The 26,050-nt window shown below is 34.8% G+C and overlaps 1 protein-coding gene across 2 annotated transcripts in view; it reads right to left on the reverse strand.

The window, feature by feature from the left end:
* Positions 1-26,050, reverse strand: part of GRM1 (glutamate metabotropic receptor 1) — a gene marked incomplete at both ends in the record, with an annotated part of 363,299 nt that overhangs the window by 222,741 nt on the left and 114,508 nt on the right. The gene's annotated exons all lie outside the window — the stretch shown is intronic.

Below are 26,050 nucleotides of genomic sequence, written 5' to 3' on the forward strand. Positions count from 1 at the left end.
CCTGCCGTGCCCGCTGCTCCCCTCAGCAGTGTATTTCATTAGTCTGCCTCTGCCTCTGCTCCTCGCTCTGGGTCTGGTGAATTCTCTCACCCTCCCATGCTTCTGACTATACTCAGTGCTTGTATTAAAAAAAAAAAAAAAAAAATAGGCATGGCCATGAGTCCTAAGCTGCAGAGCAGTGGTTCTCAACAGGGACGTTGCCATCAGAATTACCTGTACAGCTTTTTAATGTACCAATGCACTTAGATCTACTGCATTAGAATATTTAGAAGTTGAAAACATTTTTTTTCAACATCCAAAGTGACTATAAATCACATTCATGAATAACCAAAAGTGTTACCCAGTTCAGAAACAGACTCTCTGATGAAAATCTGAAGTTTTTTGTTATTTGGAAATGAGACAGCAAAGGTAGCATCATTACAAAGAACTGCTGGTTTTAGAGAACAAGAAAATAAAGTTGTCTAATTTTGTGGCTAACATGGATCTCAGGAGATGAAGACTAAACCAAGTTTCAAGGTCAATAAACAAACATTTATTCTGCATTTATGTTAAGCTTCATCTTGTGAGAATATTTTAAAGATATTCTTTAAATTTTATTTAAAATTTATTTAATTTTAAATTTTATTTAAAATTTATTTAAACAAAGTTTATGAAATTCCATATCAATTGCACTGCATTGTACAAACAATGGATATAAGTTATTGTGGGGAGAGGACAGAATAAAGAGTTCTAGCATAAACATTGCGGGTCAGAGAAAAGGGAAGGTTGTTCACAGAGAAGGAGACCGTGTTTTGAGTGTGAGTACAGATTGCTATGGCAGGGGGAATATTTCTGGTCCTGAAATGAGGCTGTCCATGGTACACTGAGGAAAGGATAAAAGAATATTTTCTTGAAAGGAAATAATTGTAAAAACTGTTAGCTCTTGAATACTAGTGCAAGAAAAGTCCTATGCACAATAGGGAATCAAAGCAATCTGTCTCCTAGACAGATATGGACAAAGAGGATTTTAGAAAGACCAATTCACTGGTGGAGTGCAGGATAGATGTGAAAAAAGTTGGAAGAAAAGAAACACATTGCAGTCACCTCGGTGGTATGATGACCACAGATATTTTTGAGATTTCTGTTAATTCTTTGCCCTGTGGTAGCTCTAAGAGAATAACCCATTTTTGAAATACACTGAATCACTGTAATAATTATGTGCAGAAAAAACAAAATAGATTTTAGTTTTACAAACAAGGTGCCCTGCACATGACAGAATATTCATGACTGAATATTCAGTTTTGCCTTTAAAATTTAAAGGTCCTTCCTTAAGTGACTTACAAACGTACCTTAACACATACCACACACACAAGTAAGGGGAATAACAGAAAGTTAGAAACAAATGCTAGCTGACCAAAGACTTCACGGAGTGGCATGAGTCATAAATATATTCATCTGGAAAATTAACACTTTCTAGATTCTTATTAGTTCATAAGTATTCTTGATGCAGAGCCTTGGTTTTACAAAGGTTGTATTTTTTTTTCTCTATACTGAAATGTATCCGGTAGCAATACAGTATCTTACTATGATTTGTTGATTCATATATTCTAAATCTACAAGTGTTTAAATAATAAAATCACATTTAGATGTTACATGTGCAAAAGCTAGCATATTTAGAGTTTCAGAACTTCTAGACTTTAAACACTGTCTACCTATCTTGTCTAGAATTTAAAAGGAGCAGGGTAAGACATTCATGCTGAAGAGCAATATTCCTGGTTCTCCTCCTTCTAGAAATATAGCACTATTGCATTTCTTCCTCTTCCTTTCAGTTAGATATGGTCATGTGGATCGTTTCGTGAAATAAAGTGCTAATAGAACTAACATGTTTTTCCCAGCAGAAGTCTTTAAAGTCATCCTGGTCATCCGCTGTGATATCCAGAGCATTCTGAATAGCAGAGGCTGCCTCACTTCTATCCTTGAACAAGAACAAAGTAGATTCCAACCTCTATGACCAAATGTACACAAAGCCTGAGCAATAAATAAGCTTTGGCATGTGTTCTTTGCAGAGCATACTCTAGCACATCTTGAATGACATATTTAAACAAAGGTTAACCAAAAAAAGGCTACAAAATGTAGCTGTGGCTTAGCAAATAGGCAGTAGGTAGGGGAAAAAAACTTTTAGAAGAAACTACAGCTGGTTAAGCAGTAGGGAAACAGCTATTCAAATTACCAGCCATAATAAGTTGGTAGACAGACCATCTATCTAATGAGCTCCAATTTCTTGGAAAAGATATTGAAGAAATAATATTGGTGGAATATGTAGATAGCCATTGGCTGCATTTGGCAAGATATTCTAAGAAAGATATTTAATCAGAAAAAAAATTAACTGACTTAAAAACAAGAATGAGAAAAGAATCCAGAGTCCCTGTATTCATATTATATGGAGAAGACATACTGCTTCCCATACTAAGATAAAATTCACAGCCTCTGATCTACAACGACCATGTAAAACTCAGCCTTACGGCAAGGAGCAAATTAAGGGTAGGGCAATAGCACTCATTGCATCCATTTCTGATGAGATGAAGGTATCTCAGAGTGAGATCTATTTTAAGGTCTACCAGCAGATAATGAGCTTAATGGTGTCATTCTCCTCCAAGCTCAATTGGCTCAACATGTCTGCAATAAGTCACCATTTAGAAACAGGTGGGTGAGAAAGCTAAAGAACAGCTGCCCCAGGCAGAACACAAGCTTTACAAAGAACTAGGTGGGGTGGCTAGCACAATATGCTGCACAGATCAGATACCCACAAAGTTTTCAGAGAGCTTTAAGACCATTAAGAATCACCAATGTGAACTAAAAAAGACTACCACTGAGGCAGACTTAATTCACTCCTTGGGCTGCCAACCATCTGTAGACAGAAAGTGGACTTAGCTACTCAGGCCTGAATGAAGGCATCTATTCTGGTATCAGTTCCTTAGCTGTGCCCACAAAGGATAAAATAAAACAATCTCCCACAGGCCCACAGAGAACAATTTTAGGGCAGGGTGCTCCCAAATAGTAGAGCCAGGATCCATGCAAGGAATATTTCCTAGGCCCTAGTCAGGTGGCTTTCACAATTCTGTGTCTCTGGAATAGCAGAATTGCTGTGGAAAAGACTAGTTCTGATATACATCTCTTATTATTCCCTTTCCAAATCAGAATGTTGATTAAAATTATCCTATTGTAGCTCAATCAGTATTTTTTTGGGTGGTGAGAGGAAGTCAATTTTTATTTTTAATTCCTAGGTCTCCAGATCAAAAGGAGCCATATTCAGACTTGATCTATAACCTTATACGCCATATATCTAGGGGTTTATGGGATTTAAGCTATTAGTGGATGCGACATTTTGGCTATCTCCTTTTGGAAGGAGATAAATGTATTTTGTACATGGTAATGAAAATGAATTAATCATTTATTAATCAAATATTACATATCTGTCACTTTTTATGAGAATTAATATTTCTTGTTCTCTTTTTTAGAATATAGCAGGCTTGTACTTTCCTACCATAAAACAAAGTTTATCCAGATAAATATAAGTGGAAGATATGTGGTCTCTTTGGGGTGAAAATATTGAAGGTGGTGCTTTGTTTACACATTCCTTTCCTGCGTCCATGTTAATTAGCTGTCTTGAAGATCATCAAAGCTATATTAGGCTATTTTTGGATGAAAGACTAAATCATGAAGCAGGAGACCCACAAACTTGGGATGATATGTAAAGTGAGCAATAATAAAATCTTCGTGGTGTTAAATCACTATGATACTAATATTGCTTGTTATCACAGCATAACATAGTCTATCAGACTGATAAGCTACAAGCATAGGAAATTAGTGTTTTACCTACCACAGTGTTCTGCAACCATCCAAGACCAGGTAGGTTCATCATCAGTTCAGGCAGCTGAAAAAAATAACTTTGGAGCTCTTGGCATCATCTCCATGGGTTTTTTAGTAGTACACAGGGGAAACAAGCTAGCAGGGAGACAGCAACTTGGGTGTCCCTGTGAATCTCTATATGCTCTTTCCTCTGGGCTTTCTCGCCCAACTGTCACTTGTCCTCTCATAGACCTTCTGCCGCACACCATCCTTTGTGTGATGCTGCCCTGATAGCCTCAGTCTCTTGGATCAGGTGCACCCACTTACACATGCCCACACCATACCTCAGGTGTCCACAATCAGACATGCGCACACCCAACCCACACTCCCAAGCCCCTCCTGTGGTCAAGGACACAGTTGATTGCCACAGAGGCCAGTAGAGTAAAAGCCTGAGCATCTTCATTTACCCTACACACAGATACTCAATAAAGATTTGATTAATGGAACTGAATTCTGGCAAGTATTGTATTAAGTAACAAAATTCCAAGTGCCAGAGAATGAAATCCAGTGGATTCTCACAGCATTCACTGAGGCCCACTTCAGACAATCTTCATATAAGTATTTGGGAAATGAAAAAGAGGTATCAGCAAAAGACAAATTTAGCAAACAATAACACAATAGGCTGTCCCAGAAAATGTGATTTTTTTTCTAGTCAAGCAAAAATAGGAAAAGCATGTTTGAGAATTGTTTTAGAAAGAATTGTTTTAGAAAGGACATTGAATGAAATGACCTTTACTTTTCGTTCTGATGCAAAAATTCTGTGACAGTAACTGTCTCTCACTCTCTTTCTTTCAAACTGACTTCAAATAAGATAGATAAAAGCTAAGTGCCTAGGTTGAGAGGAAGATTTATGATAATCCTGTAAAACTTTATTATCTGACAAGTGCTATTATATGTCTGAGGTGACCTAATTTAATATTGAATTCCTGGCTAAATCCAGCAATGTTCCAGGCCCTACATTTTACAATGCTTCAGGGTTCTCAGTGGGGAGGAGACCTATTTAATTGTCCAGTCCAACTGTGATTTATAGACAAAATGGCCTGATTATTATCATACTTCCTGAGATGTATCTTTCTATTTTAACTTTTCTCCTAGTCTTATTGAAATCACACAAAGATCTTATCAAATATATATGTATGCAATAAGCAAGAGACAGAATAAAGAGAAATAATTGGAAACACCAAAATCAGTAGTCAAACCAAGGAAGGAAAAATGACTAAAAAGTTTCTGAATCAGATAAGACCAAGCAAACACCACAGGTGCAAAGTTTTCAGATGAGGATCATGGGATTATTTAAGAGAGATACAAATATCAAATTAATATCCTAACACAAGTCATAGAAAATGAATATAGAGACCACTAAATCATCCCCCTTTTTTACAGCTAGAAACTAAACTTCAGAGATTGATTTACACCTAGATCTTACTAGTTGATTTCAAGACTAGTAACTACCATTTTTACTAATGTTATCAGTTAATAGTCACATTTCCTCTCCTTCCATCACTTTGTCCCTCAATACAAGCCTAATTAATAACAGAAAATTGGGACAAAAAATGATAGTTGTCACCCCAAATCCATGATCCTCTTTTTATATAATAAAACTTCTATTTAGAAAAAATGACCAACCAGAAAAAAGAAGAAATTTCTGAATCATTCATGGAGCTAAATATGACATTGTAACAAAGTTTTCATCCATGGCGTGTAAGTAGAAATGATGGATATGTGGAACTTCCATGCCCTGTTCTTAAAGAAAGAACATCACCACTTGTTTCCTTTTGTTTTCAAAACTGGAACGTGGATAATACAAGGAGCCCTTCTGAACCTGTAGTTGAGAACAACAAATTAGAAAGAACCAGTATCTCCAGAAGACCCCATGGAGTATCCTATCCGCCATGAATTGCCTATATCCTGATTAAGGGTTAGTTTCATTTTTATTGTAGTAACTAAACTTACATTCTAATTACTAAGGCACAATGGGTATTTTTGCTACCAATTTTTGGGGAAAATACTGATACCCAGTTTGCCTAGGCTATTTGGTCAGTGCTGCTCTTCAAAGAAAGCATTAGCATGGAAGGCTGTTGGCTAACCCTGGGCATGTATGACTTGCATCACATGTTTCATATTGTCAAATACCATGTCTCATCCTATCCAGGAAAAAAAAAATAAATCTTGACATGCAAATCTGCAATTTTAGAGATGGCACTCCACTTAGTTACATAGTTTTCCTGAGCATGGATCCTACATGGATGAGCTAACATCCAAAATTTAAGGCACATTAATGTAGAATTTTGCCAAGATTTTATTTAAAGAACAACATGAAAGGGCAAGAAATAATTGCTATTAGAGTTTGCCTGTTCTCCTAATAGGACATGCAAATGAGTGATTTTTTTAAAAGTTTATTTCCAATTCAGATAATGTTGTCTCTACAGCTGTAACTGACTTGAGGGGAACTGAGGGATGAAATTAGCTAATTTCTTACAATCAAGACAAATTCAAAAGAGGAAAAGTTTCATCCACCTGTCATTTAGAAATTCCACTAAAAAGAACTCTAGAAAACATTTTAGAGTGAAACAATTTGTCAGAGGAAAAAGATCATTGTAGCAATCAAGCTTCTTGTCTTTCCTGTTAATTAGTGAAATAAATCTGTTTGCAAACCCTGTGTTGTATTAGTTCATGGTTTACCATGAAAGAAACATTAAGGTATATCCTATGAAAATGAGAAGTGGGTAAAAAAGATAATGTTTACAACTACAAAGCAGACTCATGATTTTCATGTTATGTACAATGCCTTACTTTCAAAGAAATGAGAACTTCTTGGATAAATTATAAAAACATCTGATACAACATTTCAGCACTTTTTAATAAATAAAGCTCCTATCCCTTCTCATTTTTTTCCTTTTTAATGACCTCAGAGCTTCTTTTTTATCTCTATAATTCTACTACTATGCTAAAAGCAATCTTTTATATATTCTTACTATTAATTTCCTTACTATTCTATTTAATAAACAACTTTACTACTTAAAAAGAAATTCAAAATTGATTATCTTGTCAACCATTCTGACCCAATATTCACGTACCAATTTTTACCCATTACCAGACTCAGGCATTTAGTTTACAGCACATTTTATAAAGGAGGGACAAGGAGACAAAACTACTCTATTTGTTGGTGGTTTGGAGAAAGTTAAAGTTTGAGTCAACCTATGAATTTCTAACATTCTGTTGTTATTCAGGCTTCTCCTCATATTTTTCCTTCAGAAGTCAATGAACAAAAGTATATTAAGTGGCTATTAAATACCACTGTATTTACTATATATACACTGGGATGTATAATAATCCCAGTAGAGTGAACTCAAAGTCAACACAGTAATGAGTGAGGGGTCTATTTCTCCTTTCTGCCTTTTATTTTCTCACTTGAAAACTGGCAGTTATTTTGAGTTCTCTTTTTAATCTTGAGCATGTTCATAACTTTGGGTGATGACACAAGACATATTTTGTTTAACGAATAGAAGCTATCACAAAGACTTCATTATTAAGAGTTTTAAACATTTTGTTTCTCACCATTACTCTTTGGAGAGTTTCTGGATTTTCATTTTGTTTTGTTTTGTTTTTAAGAGGTGGCAAGTTATGTGTGAACATCTCAAATTTCCTAGCCTCTTTCTAATCTCATTTTGTATTCACTGCAAGCTCTTGCTGAAATGCATTTGTTATCCATGTGCACTACACATCTATTTGTGTACCTGAGGTGTGTTATTGCAAATTATCCTTGGTTCATGGGCAGTGAAAATACTGTCATCCTTTTCTTGACTTAACTGCTCCTCATCAGATGTTTTGGAACAATTTTACATTTCATAACTCCATGGGTTTCAAGTGTGTTATCACACTGAGGTTATTTCTAGTTGGACCAAGATTATTATAGATCTTCTGTCATTATGACTAACCAGAAAAATCTACTTTGAAAAATATTCACTGAGGGTGAGTTCTTATTCAAAAGTCAGCTCTGCTTCAGGTATCATATTAGTTAGGATAGTGCTGTTTTGTTAGATCATTTTAAAGCTAAAGTACAGTATTTTAAAATAACAACCAGACAGTGGGCTACAAAGAATAAGCCATAAAAAAAAAACTAGTAAAAATTCTAAGAGAACCAATTTTAGTAAAATATAAATCACTGACATTTTGAATGCTTCAGCCCATTTTGATTTAAAGAAAACAAGAAAATTATTAAAGTTGTAAAACTTACAGGACTAAAACAAAGAAAAAGTGTTATTTTTTTTAGTTCATTATTAAAATAGAATGTGTAGAAAGGAATTCCATTAGTTGCTACCACTCACACAATATATATATTTTGCAGTTATTCACCCCCTCGCACAGGCTCTAAAATCTGTTTTGTTTGTGAAGGCAAAAAATAGGTTCTTCTGTTTTTAAAAGAGGTAATTCTCTAGGTACAATCTATGACTTGAGAATCAGTGAAAATTATTTTTCGGTCTTGCACAATCATTTGGAAAGACACCAAAGTTTAGTTTTACGCTATCATCATCAATGAAAATTAAATGATGCCTAATTGGGAAATCTGAACCTGATACAAAAAAAAAAAAATAAAGCCCTTATATAATTTCTTCTATAATGTGAAAAAAAAGAGATAGAATAGAACACCCGCACAAAATAAATATGATTTTAAAGAAACAATACAAAAATGTAAATAATTTCTTATGGTATTTTAGAAAACTTTTAAAATAAAGGAATAAAAGAAAAGGAAAAATGGGAGATTCTGAGTGTGCTACTGACTGCACAATTTAAACAACTGTCTGTTTTCCTGCAGTTTTCTCTCATGTAACGGACTGAGCTGAGTGTTCAGTACCTTGCCCATGTCCTGAAACCAGCCCAGGCCTTCCCCAGAAGCTGAGCCAGGGCCACCCCGCTGCCAGCCCAGCCAGGCCTTGTCCTGCCACGGACAACGAGCGCATTCCAGTGGCGCAGTGTCGTCAGGCTCACTGTCTTACCTCCAGACTCCAGTATCAGCGTCAGTTCTGCGAACACGTGTATGAGAGAATTAATTTTATTTTCTTCAATATACTCTGTTTTCCCTATTTGAATAATTGGGATTCTGCAGTGGTTTACAGTCTGCTACTTTATTTCCTATCTGAAAATAAATGACTAAGAGTCCATGTGTGTACGTTCCGACCAGGATCTTATTCTCAAGATCCTCTTCCAAGTCAGAATCTGCAACCCTCATTTCACTCTTAAACCTCCAGGTCAGATTTTATTCCTTTCTTGGGCAGACTGATAGCTTTGAATTAAAATCACAGGTCTTCTCCTTATGCAGGTGATCCCATGCCTCTGACCTGTATCCCAGCTCTTGTATAAATAAATAAATCTTTAAAAAAAAGTTTTAAAAAAACAGCTGCCATTGTTAAAAAAAAAAACAAACAAAAACAAGAGGTCCGCTGTTCTAGAGTAGAAAGTCCCAAACATGAGGACATCAGCACAAATTCTACACAGATCTTGGTATCCAAATGAAAATGACTTTAAATAGCAAATTAGTTTTTTTTTTAAGATTTATTTATTTATACAAGCACTGGGGCACAAGCCAGAGGTGCGGGAGGGTGAGAGGATCCACCAGAGACAGAGTGGGGAGCAGAACAGGCAGACAGACTGGAAATCACTGCTGAGGGGAGCAGCAGGCGAGACAGGAGAGGTCTGCCGTGCCATGTGGGTTTCACCCTGGCCAGCCCGGAGTCGCACCCGCGCTGCAGAGGCTGCGGACAGCTTCACAGCATTGCACTCAACCCACTGTGCCACCAGGGAGGCCCTTAAGCAAATTAGTTTTTTAAAAATACACAAAAAATAGATGATGGAGATCAAGAGCAAAAGGGTTAGTCATGTTGATAGGATGTACGCTTGACATTATGCAATGAGAATGGTGCTTTACCCCTGTGATCTTACTCCCCCAAGCCCATTATTCCAGTCTAATTGTTAGAAGTATAGACAAGCCTGGCTGAGAAACATTCTACAAATATTGACCAAAGTGCCTTAGAACTGTAAAGCTCATTAAAAATAAGGAAAGTCTGAGAAGTTTTCAGAGTCAAGAAGGGCCTAAGAAGACCTGACAGATAATTGTGATGAAAAGAAAGTGGACATTAGGTAAAAACTAGGTCATCTGATTAATAGATGGACTTTATCAGTAACACTGTATCAATATTGATTCATTGATTGTAACAAAAGGTACCACAATCATGTTAAGGGGAACAACTGAGTGTTGCTATATACTTAACTGAGTGTTAAGTATACAGGAATGATGTACTCTTTTGAGCTCTATTTTTGTAAATCTGTTCTAAAATAGTAAAACTGCTTTTAAAAGGAATTTTATCCAAGTAATAAAAAATTCTGTAAGCTTATTATTAAAATTAATTATATTTTGTAGACCTGTGAGAAGCAGTACTTACATGACTATCAGATAGTGATCTTTCAGTTATTTTTTGTGGTTAGCACTCTGCTTTAAAATGCATTTTCTAAGGGAAGGACTAGAGATAACTAAGCCAAAATTGTAAAAGTGTATTTAATAAGAGCTTCCATGAAACCCAACAAGGGAAAAGATACTACATCAATAATGACAACTGAGAAAGCAAAAAAATTAATTTTATCAAAATAACACTCATATCTACATTAGAAATGTGATAAATATGTCAATATCAGATTTTAATGTGCTATAAAAATTCTGAAACAGAAATTTAGGATCATTAAAGATATGAAAACAATTTAAATTGAGCAACATAGAAAATAAAAGAGCAAGATTTTTAAAATACACCTTTTCCTAGAGGAAAGAGATGAAATTTAACCCATGCAAACTATTTTCAGAACATATCAAATAGAATGGAGTCTAAAATTTCTAAGATTAAAAAGTGACTCAGCCTAGTCTATTCTCGCCTGCTGTGAGTTGTCAGGGAAAGTCACAACGGGAATACATGTCAGTTCTTGTTACTCTGTTGGGTTGGGACAAGGAAATCGATGTTACAACAATGGACTAAAGGTCAGACAGGAAGGGTTCACTTACTCTGTTGCATCTTTTCCTGGAACTCTTAAGAAAATTATATGCAGATTTGAGGTGAAATACCTAATACTTAGAAGAAAAGAAAGCTCAGACTGAGTCTATGTAGTAACATGACTAAAACTCACAGCTAACATTAGTATAATGGCATGCAGGTAAGTGCTGGGAAACTTTACAACATAAGAGAAAGAAATCAAGAAAACAATCCCATTTACTGTTGCAACAAAAAATTAAGTACCTAGAATAAATTGAATATAGGAGGAGAATTTTGTTAAGCATTTAAATTCCATTAGATCCACTTAAGGTTGCAATAGTCCTCTGTGGTGTGTGCTAAATTGGTACCACTGTAAAATGGTTAAGGAATTTATTCAGGCTCTCTCAGCAATGAATGTGATAGCTGGGGCTACAATCCAGGTGGTCTTTTCTTTTTAAATTTTTTTAAAGATTTGTTTATTTATGCATACAAGAACTGGGGTACAGGCCAGAGATGTCGGGGAGGGGGTGAGAGGATCCACAAGAGACAGAGTGGGGGACAGAACAGGCAGACTGACCAAAATACACTGCTGAGGGGAGCAGCGGGCAAGTCAGGAGAGGTCTGCTATGCCATGTGGGTCTCCTCCCTGGCCAGGGATTGAACTTGTACTTTAGCGGCTGCGGATAGCTTCACAGGCTGCGTCTTAACACCTTGCGCCAACAGGGAGGCCCTCTTTTTAAATTTTTTTAATTGAGGTAACATTGGCTTACATTATTGTTGCTATTTTGGAAGGACAGGATCCCCTCTCTCAAGTATCACCAACATAGTACCAGGTATTTCTGATTCTTATGGTTGCTGTTCAAAAACTGATTAATTCAGGTAACTATGTCATAGAAATTAAATCTAATCCATATAGAAAATTAAGTTACTTAAATATTTACATATCTCATCTAAGAATTTATGAATCAACTAATTATTTTGGCATATAATAAATACAATTTCATTGTGCTTAGGAAACATGAAAAACTGTAATACTGAATTTATTTTAAAGGGAAACTTACTTTTTCTTTCAAGTATTATTGAGTTGTTGATTCTAGAGGAGATATATCCAAGTGATCTAAACTGAAATTTTAGTAAGTCTAGATCTCTGTCTAGAGTCTTAAGTACTGATTTCCTTGCTCCAATTTACTAAGAATCCCACAGAAATACATTAAAATTTTAACTTCATTCTTTAATCTTCAAAATGAGAGTAAGTCTGCTGATCTGTTGAGTCTAAAAGAGCAATTACAGAGTATGATGACTCAAAATCAAGCAGATCAATTCATCTTCTACTATATTAATCTCTCCCAGTTCCTGATAGGTGGTTGTATAAATTCTGCTTGGCTATTTCCAGATAAAGGCTCCTCACTGACTTTGGAGAAATCCATTTATTGTTGAATAAATACTCACAATTGCTAATGTTTATTGAGCATTTACTATGTGTAATGTACTTCAAAGCTGACCAGCTTATTTATTCAATACCAAGTATGTACTGAATGTCAAGTATGTACCTACTAAGTTCCAGTAACTGTTATAAAGGTGTGATAAATTCAGCAATGAGCCACATAAAGTCCTACTCTCTACATGGTTCTAATTTTTCATTTGATCATCAAAATAACTTGTGAGCTGTGTGGCATATTAAGTGCTATTATTTGTCTCCCTTTTACAAACGAAGAAAGATGGTTAGAGGTTTTCTCGAAGCCATAATGCTATTATATCATAGAGTGTACACAGAGAATCTATTCTATCACAGAGTGTACACAAGCTAATACTAACTAACATGGTTAGTAAGTTTTTAAACCTAATGAAACTTCCATCATCTGTAAGGAAGACACTGGGCCTTTCTTTTATAGGTCCAAGAGAAGGAGACACTATTCACACGTCATTTTCCTTATCATTTGAACTGTGTGTGAAGAATGGAAAACTCCAGTTTATGAATTTAAAAATTTGGGAATTCTAAAATAGATGACTGGATCAAGAAGATATGGTATATATATATATATATATATATATATATATATATATATATCCACACAATGGAATATTACTCCTGCAATTGAAAAAGATAAACACGCGGCACTCACAGCAACATGGTTGGGTCTGTAAAGAATTATGCTCAGTGAAATAAGCCAGAAAGAAAAAGAAAAATATTGGATGGTTTTACTTATAGGAGGAATGTAGAGGAACCAAATAAGGACTCGGCGAGGGGAGGTAAGTAATCGTAATAAATTAAAAATCAAAATCAACAGGCAACTATAAATCAGAAACATTTTGCAGGGGAGAAGGAGGGACTAGGATCAAAACAGGGGTTGGAAGAGCACAAGGGATTATGGTGATGGGACACAGGTGAACTGGCGGTGGCAATTTTCCAGGGACCACATCTGAGAGGAGGAAGCATACATAGTACAAAAATGAAGAATGATGTAAAAAAATATATAAAATTAAAAAAAAATTGGGAATTCTGCATTTGTATTTATATGTATTATATTGTTCACTATTTTTTATCATTTTGAAGGAAAACTACAAAGTCAAATCAACTTCTGTAAGGTAAAATGTTTGTTTTTCAAGGTCACATTGATAATAAATCTCACCAAGAAGCATTACCTAGTACATAGTTACATACAGACAAATGGTGGCAGGCCTTCTTAAAGTTTTTTAAATAAATAGCATTTAAAGAAAAGTAAAGGTTATGGTACATGTCTGTTAAAAAATCTCAGAAAACACAAGTGAAAATACTAGCAGAGGATACTTGTGTCCTTTAATGCAAAAGTTTCACTGTGATTCCTGTTGAGCATAAGAGCTTTAAAAACAGGAACATAAAATGACTAGAAGTCAGAATCATCCCAAAAAGTGAATTACGCATGCAAGTTCAGTATCTGTTTTTACTACTCTAATAGGCAATTCGAAGATGGTCCTGTACTCTGTTATTCATTCTCTAATGCAATCCTCTTGTCTTGAGTCACTAGACCTAGTGAAATGCTTTTAGTGAATAGAACGTGGTAAAAGTAATGAGAAATCTCTTCCACGATTAGGTTACAAATACACCATATCTACAGTTTAGTCACCACTGGAGTGCATATATGATGGCGGTTCCTATACATAGCCTAGATGTGCAGTAGACCAAACCATCTAGGTTTGTGTACATTCGTTCTGTGACATTCACAAATGATGAAATCACTGATTCCATTTCAGAACACATCCCTGTCATGTCAAATAGCTGTACTTCCATGTCTCTCTCACTATCTCCCTCTTAATTTATTTCCCACTCTCTCTTTCTCTCTCTTTCTCTCTCTCTCTCTTTCCTTCTTGCTGTCTTATTATAGAAAAGCCCAGGTGATTTGTGAGCTACACATAGAAAGGTCCGCACAGCAGCAACTGATAAATCCAGCAAATAGCCAGTGAGAACCTGAGACTTGGCCAACAGCAACCGATTAAGTTTAGAAGCAGATTTGTTCCAAACTGAGCCTTGACATGACAAGATATAGGTATGTGTGTGTATATATACATATATATGTATGTAGAGATATAAACTATATAATTTCATAAAAATTCAGGTTCAGCAAATACCTTTTCTTCTCCACAGAAAACTGAAGTCACAAGACCTCAGGGGTACAAATGTAAACAACTCTAATTTATTTTTTTTTAAAGAAATGCTGCCATGAGTATTTTATCTTTTTTTTTTTAAGATTGATTTATTTATACAAGAACTGGGGTACAGGCCAGAGACATGGGAGGGTGAGAGAATTCACCAGAGACAGAAAGGGGAGAAGAAAAGGCAGACAGACCGAAAACAATGCTGAGGGGAGCAGTGGGGGAGACAGGAGAGGTCTGCTGCACCATGTGGGTATCTCCCTGGCCGGCTGGGAATGGAGCTGGCACTGCAGAGGCTGCAGACAGCTTCATAGTTCTGCGTTCAACCTGCTGTGCCACCAGGGAGGCCCAACTCTAATTTAATAAACTGAAACTTAGTTCATGAGTGTTTGATTATCCTTTTGAAATTGTAAGCTTTATTGAGTTACATCACTATAAATATTAGCAATAGGATGCATCAAAATAAATGCATTCATTTGATAATTTTCAATATCCTACTTCTATTTTGGCAAAACATGCAAGCAAGATACTCTTTTGTACTTTGCTGACATAATTTTTGTGAATCCAGCCTCTTGAGATTTTAGCTAGATTTGCAATCCCCAAAGGCATTAAGTAGAGTGAATTTTAATAACTTCATAATATACTACATTTGGTATGCTAAGAAGGAAAAAAATGCCATCTACCTGTTTATCTCCTTATTAGAGAGGATTGGCAAACACAGAGCCCTTTAGGCCACACTCTGTAGTTACTGTGTGGTGCTTTCAGAAATCCCTGAAGCAACATCTACATTTTAGAAATTTTCCCTATGGTAATTTCTAGGGACTATACATGTGTAGGAGGAAATTACTACCATGAAAAAAGTGCAAAAACTATTATAGAGAATGTTCAGAGCATGCTTTTTTCAACTTGAAATGTTACTTTTAAAATACAAAAACAGGGGAGGGAAGAACACAAGGGGCTGTGGTAATAGATCATGGGCGCTGTGGTAGGGAGAAGCACGGAGACTGTATCTGAAGGGGGAAATCAAATGCTGTCCAAAAATTAGCAACGATGTAAGAAAATAAGCAAATATATGTAAAATAATACATTGAAAACCATGCTCATCTATCAAGGATGTCAGATAAAAACAAAAAAAAAAATCCAAATTGTCCTGCATGAACATACCTGACCTTGATTATAGCTATAATTAGGATTCTGGATGAGGAGCGAGGATCTCAGGTGAGGAAAAAAAAATGTAAATTTATTTTGAGGAATTGTCAACTTTTCACAGAATATACCTAAAGCCCTAGAATAATGGATCATTTAAAGAGGTTATTTATGTTCTATGATAGTTTAAGAAGTGATTATTTTACTAGCCATCAAAATTAGATTAAAGAGAGATGGGACAGGGTTAGGGTTACCAAGTGAGGACTTTTCGGTAGGAAAATGTCTTCATACTGGAACATCCTGTCTACCTAAACCTTTCACTTTCTGTGGTCAGGGGGCAAAAAAAAAAAAAAGAGATTGGCCTCTAAAAGTATTCATGCCCAAATTTAACTGGCAGAATATGGAAAATTAATGCCCCAAGCACTATCTAAAAGAACAGAGCCATCAGTCAGTAATTAATGAAGTCTAATGGCTGAGTGTGATACAAAATGAGATATACAACTCACAGAGTTACCATGGAAAAAGATACTCTGTTAAAGCCTTACTTAAACCAGGGTGAGTAAGCAGTAAGCACATATCCAAAAATGTACCTTCTGAGGAGAAAAACCAAGGACTTCACAAAATGAAGGAGATAAGCTTTAATAAAGTATCCTAGCCAAGTCACAAAATAAATAAACATAAGCAACAAGAAAAAAAAAAGGCCAGATGAGAGAGGGAATTCAGTATCCAGAGTTGCTACAATATACTATCTAAAATGCGCAGATTTCATTAAAAAAATGCAAGATATTTAAAGAAACTGAAAAGTGTGACACACATATGGGAAAAAAGCCAGCAACAAAACTGCCTGGAAAATTGATCAGATGCCAACTATAACAAAGGCTTCAAAATATCTGTTATAAATATACCTAAAGAAATAAGGAAACAAAGCATTAAGAAGTAAAAGAGGACATAATAAAATCTCTAAAGTGTCAATATAGATAGAAATTATACTAGAGAATCAAAAGGAAACACTGGAGTTGAAAAGTACTTTAAATGAAATGTAGATGGGTTCAATGGTAGTTCTGAAATGGCACAAGAAAGAGGAATTAAACTTGAAGATGGATTATAGAGATTGTGTAGCCCAAAGAAGAGGTGGAAAATAAAATGAGGGAAATAACAGACTCAGGAAAATCTGTGACAACTTTAATTCTAACATACATACAATAGGAATAGTGGAAAAAGCAAAAGGAACAGACAAAATATTCAAATAAATAATGTTTGAAAATTTTCTATATTTCTAAAGATCAAAGAAGCAACTATTCATAAAATAATAGAAAGGCTACTAAATCAAAAATAAAGATAAAGTAGCATGCTAAAATAAATTCAATTAATCTAACATAATGGAAGGTGTATAATGTGTGCATAGTCAATTGCTTTCAACAAAATAATAGTCATTTTAATAGAGGAAATGACAATATTTTCAATAGATATGAAACAACTGAAATACTTGCATCAAAAAAAGCATTTTTTATTCTTCTCATCTTTTCTCACAACATATACAAAAATTAACATCAAGTATAAAATTTATTTCTATATTCAAATAGAAAAAGCATAAATTATAAAAATTGTAGAAAAATATTTGTGACTTTGGAGTAGGTTAAACCATCTTTCATAGAACACAAAATGCATGAACCATGAAAGAAGAAACTGATAACTGGACTTCCAAAATCTAAAACATATCACCCTAATATAGTAATAATAAATTTAATTTCAGATACATACTGAGAGAAAATCTCTGCTATACATATATATTATAAATGATTTATCTCCCAAAATTATAAAAATCTTTTATAACTCCAAAGTAAGACAATCTTATAAAAAAATGGACAAAGATGTGTACAAGAGATCACCCAAAAAAGATAATTACAATGGCAAATAAGTACATAAAAATACTATTCTTAATGACAATATTATTAGTCATTAGGAAAATGCAAATTAATGCCGCAAAAGATGTTACTACTCCCCAACTAGAATTGGTAAAAGCAAAACCACTGACAATACTATTAAGATGGACAAAAACTAGAACTGCTGATAAAATTGTACTGCCACTTTGGAAAACAGTTTTGCAGTTTCTATAAACTAACATAAATTTACCAGTGACCTATAATCTTACCTCTAGACATTCCCTGAAAAGAATTATATATATAACATATATAACACACATACATACACACAAACATACAAAAAGTTATACATGAATGTTCCAAGCAACATTATTCATTACAGTAAAAAAACAACTGTCCATCAATAAGAGAATGAATAAACAAATCAGGCACATCCATGCCATAGAATACTACTCAGCAATAAAGAAGCTACCAATACATATAGGTTTTGAAGAAAAACCTACAAAACCAACTACTAAAATAGCTTAAAAACATGTATCTCAAAAGCATTTTCCCAACTGAAATAAATTAGAAACAAAAGACTACATTCGATATACTTCCCTCTATATGAAATTCTCAAAAAAGGCAAGAGAATGAGAGAGAGCAGATCAGCGGTTCCCTATGTCCAAGAGTTGGAGCGGGGTGACTGGCAAGGGCAAGCAAATGTTTTGCAGTGTTGGAAATGTTCTATGTCATGATTGTTATGGTGCTCACATCACTATATAGAGTCAACAAGATTCATCAGATTATACACTTAAAATTGGTGACTCTTAATAAGGTTGATTTGAAAAGTACATATAAATTCCTCACCATTCCTGGGCATAATTAATTAGAATCTGAAGAAGATGGAAACATGAAGCTGAAGATTGAAAAGACTTCCCCGGGCTTATGATACAGTCAGGCAAGCAGCTGTAGAGCAACTCATTAATCAGACCCCAATTAATTAGTTAATAAATTGCAATTAGCAAGACATAATAGCTCATTGGTCAGCCCAAGCAACTGGAATCAGAGATAACTGAGGTTAAAACTGCTACAAGTTTAAGTGTTTCTTATTCTGCATCTTGATTAGTGATAGTCCATGACTATGTATACATGAGCATCAGAAGAAAAAAAGAAGCATAGAAAATAAGCAGAGATGCAAGTAGTGTTTATTATTATTATATTACCATTATTACTTTTACTACTTACTACTCCTGGATATATTATTACCCTTAAAAGAAAATATTGAAGACAAATTTCAAGAAATTAAAAACAGAATGAAAATGGTAGAATGACATGCATTGTAATTAAACTGTTCATCTTCACTTTTACAGACATCCTGTAAGCAATTCATTCATAGTATCACCTGATACTTGATAAAGTACCCATGTAGGCATCAAAGTCAGTGGCTCTGAAACCTAGCTCAACTTATGTACTTTTAAAAAGGAAGATGGAAAATCTCTTACCAAGAAATCCTATTGATGGGCCTGGGGAAGAGATCCAGCAATGTGTATTTTTAAGCGTCCCTGTGTTTCTGTTGTTTGTCCAGGTTAGGAAATAGGAACCACAAAAACGTGTTGAGATAAATTCCTCCAATAGTCTCAAACACAAACTGAGCTGAATCTTAATGACCTCCATTTTCAGCTATATTCAAACTGAGTCAGTGTCTTACAGAACACAGGGAAATCCTTTCCTTCAGTATTTCTAATACCCTGAAGGCAAGTAGAGATCGCAATAGTGTAGTCTCTCTCTTTTTAGATTTCTGTTATATAGAAGGTAGAAATCAGTTATCAGTCATTCCAATTACCACAGAATCCTCAGCATTGCTGTGGCAGTGATCACTGCTTAAAACACCTGTCAATATCCTACAAGTAAAGCCCATCTCATTCCCTCACACACTTCTCAGTCAGTCTTTTCTAGAGGTCTAAAGTTCCACAAAGCTCTGTAAATCTGTCTTTAGAATACTAGGGTTTTAAGGATGGGCAATCCTGTCAGCAGGTTAATAGTCATTTCTTCTTCCCTTTGAAGCCCAGAAAAAGGCAGTTATGTACCTCTAAGTTGTGATCATTACTTATCAGAAAATGCCCAGCAGCTTTGCCCAGCCTCCTGATTATAATCCATCTTGGGGGATGTCACATTTCACTGGAAGCCCAACTTTAAAGACCCAAATTTAAAATATATAACCTGTGCAATTTTGCCTGTAAACTTTATAAAATTTCCCATTTTTTTCCATAATGGAAAGAGGAAAGGAAACCAAAATAGCTCATTTTCATTAAAAAAAAAATAAAGCTTGTGAAACCTGACACCATAATGTATCACCCTATGTTTCAAGGGCATAGAGGTCACTTTTCTAAATATGGGTTTAATTTCTGAAAGAGACCCAAAAAAAGCACTGTAAAAATGAAGCATTTCCTTTGTTTAAAAAATGAAACCATAGGCCTCTTTAGAAATAAAGTAACTGCTCCATGCCAACCACCTTTCAAATGTGTGTTAAGTGTGTCTGATGTGCTTTCAACTCAAAAATCATGGTGTTAGCCTTTCATGGGTCATTTTAGATGGGAGTGGGAAATTCTCTGCAGACATATTGAAAAGTGGATCTAATGGGTGAAAAGACAATAGTTGGTGCAAGCATGTAAAGAAATGAAACTGGACCTCTCTCTTCTGCCACTCTAAAATTTAACAAGTGGGTTGAAAACTTTAAATGTAAAATCTGAAACCATAAAAACACCTAGAAGTAAACATAGGAGAAAAGCTCCTTGACATAGGTCTTAACAATGATTTTTGGCTGTGACATCTAAGTCACAAGCAACAAAATTTAAAAAGAACCAAACTAAAAAACTTCTGCATGGTATAAAAAATAAAACCATCAAAATACAATCCACATAGATTGGGAGAAAATATCTGCAAATCAGATAAATGCTGGGTAGGAGGTGAAATAAAGGAAGTCCTGTGCATTATTAATGGGATTGTCATTGGTATAGCCACTATGGAAAACAGGATGGAGGTTCCTTAGCATATTAAAAATGGTGCCTCCCTGGTGGTACAAGGGGTTAAGACGCAACCTATGAAGCTCACCAAAGCCACTGCAACACAAGTTTGATCCTCATCCAGAGAGCTACCCACATGGCATAGCAGACCTCTCCTGTCTTGCCCACTGCTCTCCTCTGCAGTGTATTTCAGTAGCTCTTCCTGTTCTGCTCCCCACTCTGTCTCCGGTGAATCCTCTCAACCCCCACCCCATACACACACACACAACTCTGGCCTTTACCCCAGTTCTTATATGTATAAATAAATCTTTTTTAAATAGATTAAAAATGGAACTGTTGCATAATTCAACTGGGTAGACAGCTGAAGGAAATTAAATCACTATTTTAAACAGAAATCTGCAGTCCCCACATCCACTGAAGCATTATTTGTTGTAACCAAGACCTGAATAAAAACCTCAATGTTTATCAACAGATAAATGTGTATGTACACATACACACATATAAACATATAAAATACATATAGATGCACATACATTTTATATGATGAAATTATATAATATATATAATGTAATCCTATTCAGCCATAAAAAAAAGGGAAATTTTGTCATATGTCACATTGATGGACCTTGAGGGTTTTATGCTAAATAAAATGAGTCAGGCAGAGGAAGACAAATACTATTGATCTCACTTACATGCTTAATCTTTAAAAATTCAAACTCAAAACAAAAGGATTAGATTTGTGGTTACTAGAGGTCAGGGTATGGGTGTGAAATTAGATGAAGGTGGTCAAAAGGTACCAATTTATAGTTATAAGACAAATCAGTACTGGGGATGTTATATACACTATGCTGACTTTAGTGAACACTGTTGCATGGTATATTTGCAAGAGAACAAATCCTAAAAGTTCTCATCATGAGTAAAAAGCTTTTTCATGTTCTTCATTCCCCATTCCCTTTGTATCTATTGATATGTAAGATGTTAGAGTTAACTAAATTCATTATATAATAATTTCACAATCTGTACATCACTATGCTGCATATGTCAAACTTATATGTGCTGTATGTCCATTAAATTCCAATAAATCAGAAAGAAAAATGATAAAAATAAAATTTTTATTTTTAGAGTTGGGAGAGATGATAGATAAGACAGTATACACCAGTAACAAATAGGCATTTGAAAAGTAAGGACCACATACTTATCATTTGATGGGTCAAGATATAGTAGGGAGAGGAGACATAATGGAAGGTAATTGACTTCATTTTTATTGGATGCTTATTTTGAACAGGCAAGAATTTAGTTGTAGTTATCATAGGGAGTTAGCAAATACATAGTAAAATATAGTACACTTATTTTGTGATCAGAGATTCTTAACCTTTTACCTTAATAGAGTCGACTACAAGGGCTTCCTATGATGAGGAAACCAGAGTGGAAGCCCACACTGGTTTGTAAAGTAAGGAAACTCTCATCCTGAGCAGAGTGTTTTTTTTTTTTTGGAAGAACAAAGGTTCCCATAGGGGCTTAATCCCAACATTTAGCTATGGTTTAACAGGCAAGTAGACATTTTGGTAACTAGAAAAATACAGCCTAAGAGGTGGGCAAATATGAGTCTCTATTTTACTGAAAAATATTTGAGGTAGAGGCTGATTAAAGAACATCAACCTTTACCACAACCCTTACCACAAGGCAAGAATTACTGATCCTAGAAAATGAAAGGGAAATCAAGGGTAGGGTCACACAATGAATGCTCTTCATTCTGCTCTCTCTATTACTCTCCAGCTTTTGAAATAGTTGTTGAATATTTACTGAGTCAAAATACTTCTAGGTATGGTAGGGAAATAAACAAGTTTATAAACCTGGTTCCTATCTTTGAGAAGGTTACAACTCAACACTTACATATCAATTCAATATTAATATGCTATGGTATAGCAGGAAGTTTTAATCTCATCTACACCACTTTTTAAATTTAGCAATTTGATTTTTTTCACATTTTCTACATTTTAATTCAAACTTTCAGGGTTGTTATTAAGAATGGAGATATGATATATTAATGGTCTAGTACATACAAAACCCTCAACAAATGGTAGTTATTATTAAGTGTCAAACATGAATTATGCTCACTTCGTTTTATTCAAGTGAAACAACAAATTCACTTGGGTCAAAACAAATTCATCAGTTAACTATTAGAATTTTAATAATTATAATTTAAGGATTCAGACAAATATTACTTCTTTCAAACTGTTCTACATAGAGTTCCATAGATACAGACCAGCATGCAAATAAGGAATGATACTGTAGAATTTCATGTTAAGATAAAAAATAATGAGTTTGAAAAGAATTATCCCTTATTGAATTATTATATAAAATACTTATGTATAAAATGTTTACTAGGAGAGAAAGAAAAGGTTTCAAAGAAATAGAGAATAATTAGAAGTATAACATTTTTTCCACAGAATCTCACAGTTGATTTTCCAAAGGTAAATCTAAGCAATTAGATCTAGAAGACAGAGCAAATTGAAAGGAAACCAGGGGTAATGCTAATGTCTCCTAAACAACATACTCATTACTTAACACACAGGAGAGCTTAGTGCTTAGCATACAGTTTCTGAAGTCATAATGCCTGAGATCGAACCCCAACTTTGACTCTGCAACACTTTTTGACAAGTTCTTTATGCCCCCACATATAAAAATGGAATATTATTAGTAACTCTTTCACATATTATGACCAATAAATGAGTAAATATATATATATAAAGTACTTAGCACACAGTGAGTCCTAAAAAGTGTTATCACCATCATCACCATTAATTATAATCTAATGATATAATTATAATTTATTGATAGCACAATTATGAGAATTATAGCAAAAAAAGCAATTTCAATAGACTAGAAGGCATATTTCTTTTGCATGAGGATTAACTTGATTGTGGTCAGTGAGCTTGCTTGGTGAAACTATTATGTCAACTTGTCCAAAGCCAAAGGTTTGGTTCACCTATGGACCTGCTGGCTACCTTCCGTGATCACAGATTAAGGTACAAACACTGATCATCTGTATTTAATACATTCTAGTTTTAACTAGAAAGCTATTAAGAAAATGTAAATTGATTAATCCAAATTCATGTGTAACTTTAGAAAAAATGAATTGGCAAGTGCATTCTTATTGATCATAGTATAGTTACATGGCATGAATATAAATTCCATGACTGAAAAGTACTTCAAGTTGTTTGGAGTCAGTTTGTTAATTTTTGTAGAAAAAAATAAAGACTAGAAAACAAAAAGTAACTTAAATCAGATCATATGGTAACATTTTAGCAGAACTAGAACTCTTAACCCATGTCTTGCTTTGATTTATTCTTTGACTAACAATTCACTAATAAAAATTCACTAACTATACTATGATATGTATATTATATATGCACTGAATTATATAACTTGGTTGTTATTCCAAGAGCTCAAGTGAGAGATTAATGTTGGGTCAGATCAATAACTGTATGAATGGCAATAAGTCATCAAAGTCTGGATATGCTTTGATTGTAGCACCAACAAAACTTCATATGTTGGATGTGAAGTGTGACAGAACAGAAGCGTCATGGGAGCAAGGAAATATGTCTTCATTCTGGAAGTCCTAAATTCTTAAATTGAGAATCCTTTGCTCCAATTTACACCATGATTTACTTATCCTTATCTCTGTGAAATGAAATCCATTGCCATCTACACATGTTCTCTCATGAATGAGGCAGCAGCCAGGATCAAACCATTCATGGTAAAAATAAACAAACTGAACATGACCCCTAACCTAGAAGGAGTTTATCATTTGGTAGTTGAAATCCCTTTAAATGGGAAGGAGATAAATTTGGCAGCATTACATATGTAGCTAAAAGTTACAATTTGATGTTAAATTGGAACTCTTACGGACATCTGTTGAGACGAGGGAACCAAGTCCACCAAATGTCCATTGACATGACAGATGGGGGAACATCTGGGACAGAATTCATCCCATAGGTAGTGGGAGAATCAAGCATCTGAAAGGAAGGCTAATTATAGGTCTAGCACAGTGTTACTGCTCCGCCTTGTTGCCAGCTCAGCTCCCTGTGGACTCTTAGCCATGCTCACCTCTCTCCCAGGGAAGGAGAACATTGCAAACAAAGAATTTTTTTTCCAAAAAATCCTCTTAGATATGAGAGTAAAAGCCAATACTGCTTTGGGAGACCTCTATGATATATAGCCCAGAAAGGTACAGAAACACCAATTGGATCATAGCTTTGGTTTCAAGGGGCTGCAGGTTTTAGTAATGGTACCCATTGGTACTAGGAGGAAATCCTCAACAGCTTGGGTGTTTGTTATTACCATATTACCTAGGATGTGTCTGTAATCCGCAGAAGAGGTAGAGCAGAGAAAGAGTGGGATTAAAAAAAAAAGTCAATATCACATGTAGCTGACCTCCTTTTGGGCAGGCACAAGTGATACTCAAAAATACTTGTGTGAACTCAGTTGCACTATTAGCAGGTAAGCAAGAGCAAAATAACTCAAGCAAAGACTTTTGTTTACATTAGCATCCTTGTCCAGTTTCTAAATAGTGATGTTGGAATGAGTTCCTGATACTCCAATTTATACACAGTAGCAATTTGGGTAATTATATTTCATAATTAGACAATCTATACACTCAAGAGTTCCCATATTTTCCACTTCTGTTCAAGATCTCCCAAATCCATGTAGATAGCCTCTTCAGGGATATTAAAGGAAATAAACTCTACAAAACAGAATATTGTTCTTTTGAAAATGGTAAACATGAGAATTTTTTAAACAAGCACCCTTCATAAAAGCAGTCTTCTCACAAAAACAATTAAAAGGATTGAATATCTGTATACCATCTGTCATGGTGCATATCTTGAACATCTTACTCTGTATAATTCTTCATCGCACTTACATCCTTTTCACTCTTAAAGGAAATAATATTCCTTCTTTAACAATGTCCTCTTAATAGGCTTATGTTTCTATAAGCATTTAAGTAGCTTCATGGCTATATTGTGTTGAAGATACAAAATGATCTTTTGTGGCAGTGTGCCAATTTTACCCAAATTTAATAATTTTCTTAATCTCCAATTATATTTTGACCTCAACTCCACACCTCTCATACCTGGAAAGTATTATTATTATAGACACCTATTAAATCAACACCCCTTTAAAATACATTCATTCTGAAAGTCTGCTCCCACACAAGTACATATATTCTAGAAGAACAAAGATTTTAGAACCTACTACATGCTGAAAGCACCGCTGTTAGTCACCCTATAACCGTAAAGATATTCTCAAACTCAAAAGTGCAGTTATATGTTTTCACTTGCATTCCACCAGCTCTTTAAATTTCAAATTTTAATATATATTTTCATCTTTATTGCTACCCTCCACCCACCAATACTCCAGTAAAGTTTCTGTGTTTTTAGACATACGAAGATACAAGTATTTGTGTGTTTTGTTTTGTTTC

The sequence above is a fragment of the Talpa europaea genome (genome assembly GCF_964194135.1).
Source record: "Talpa europaea genome assembly, chromosome: 2".
Taxonomy (NCBI): domain Eukaryota; kingdom Metazoa; phylum Chordata; class Mammalia; order Eulipotyphla; family Talpidae; genus Talpa; species Talpa europaea.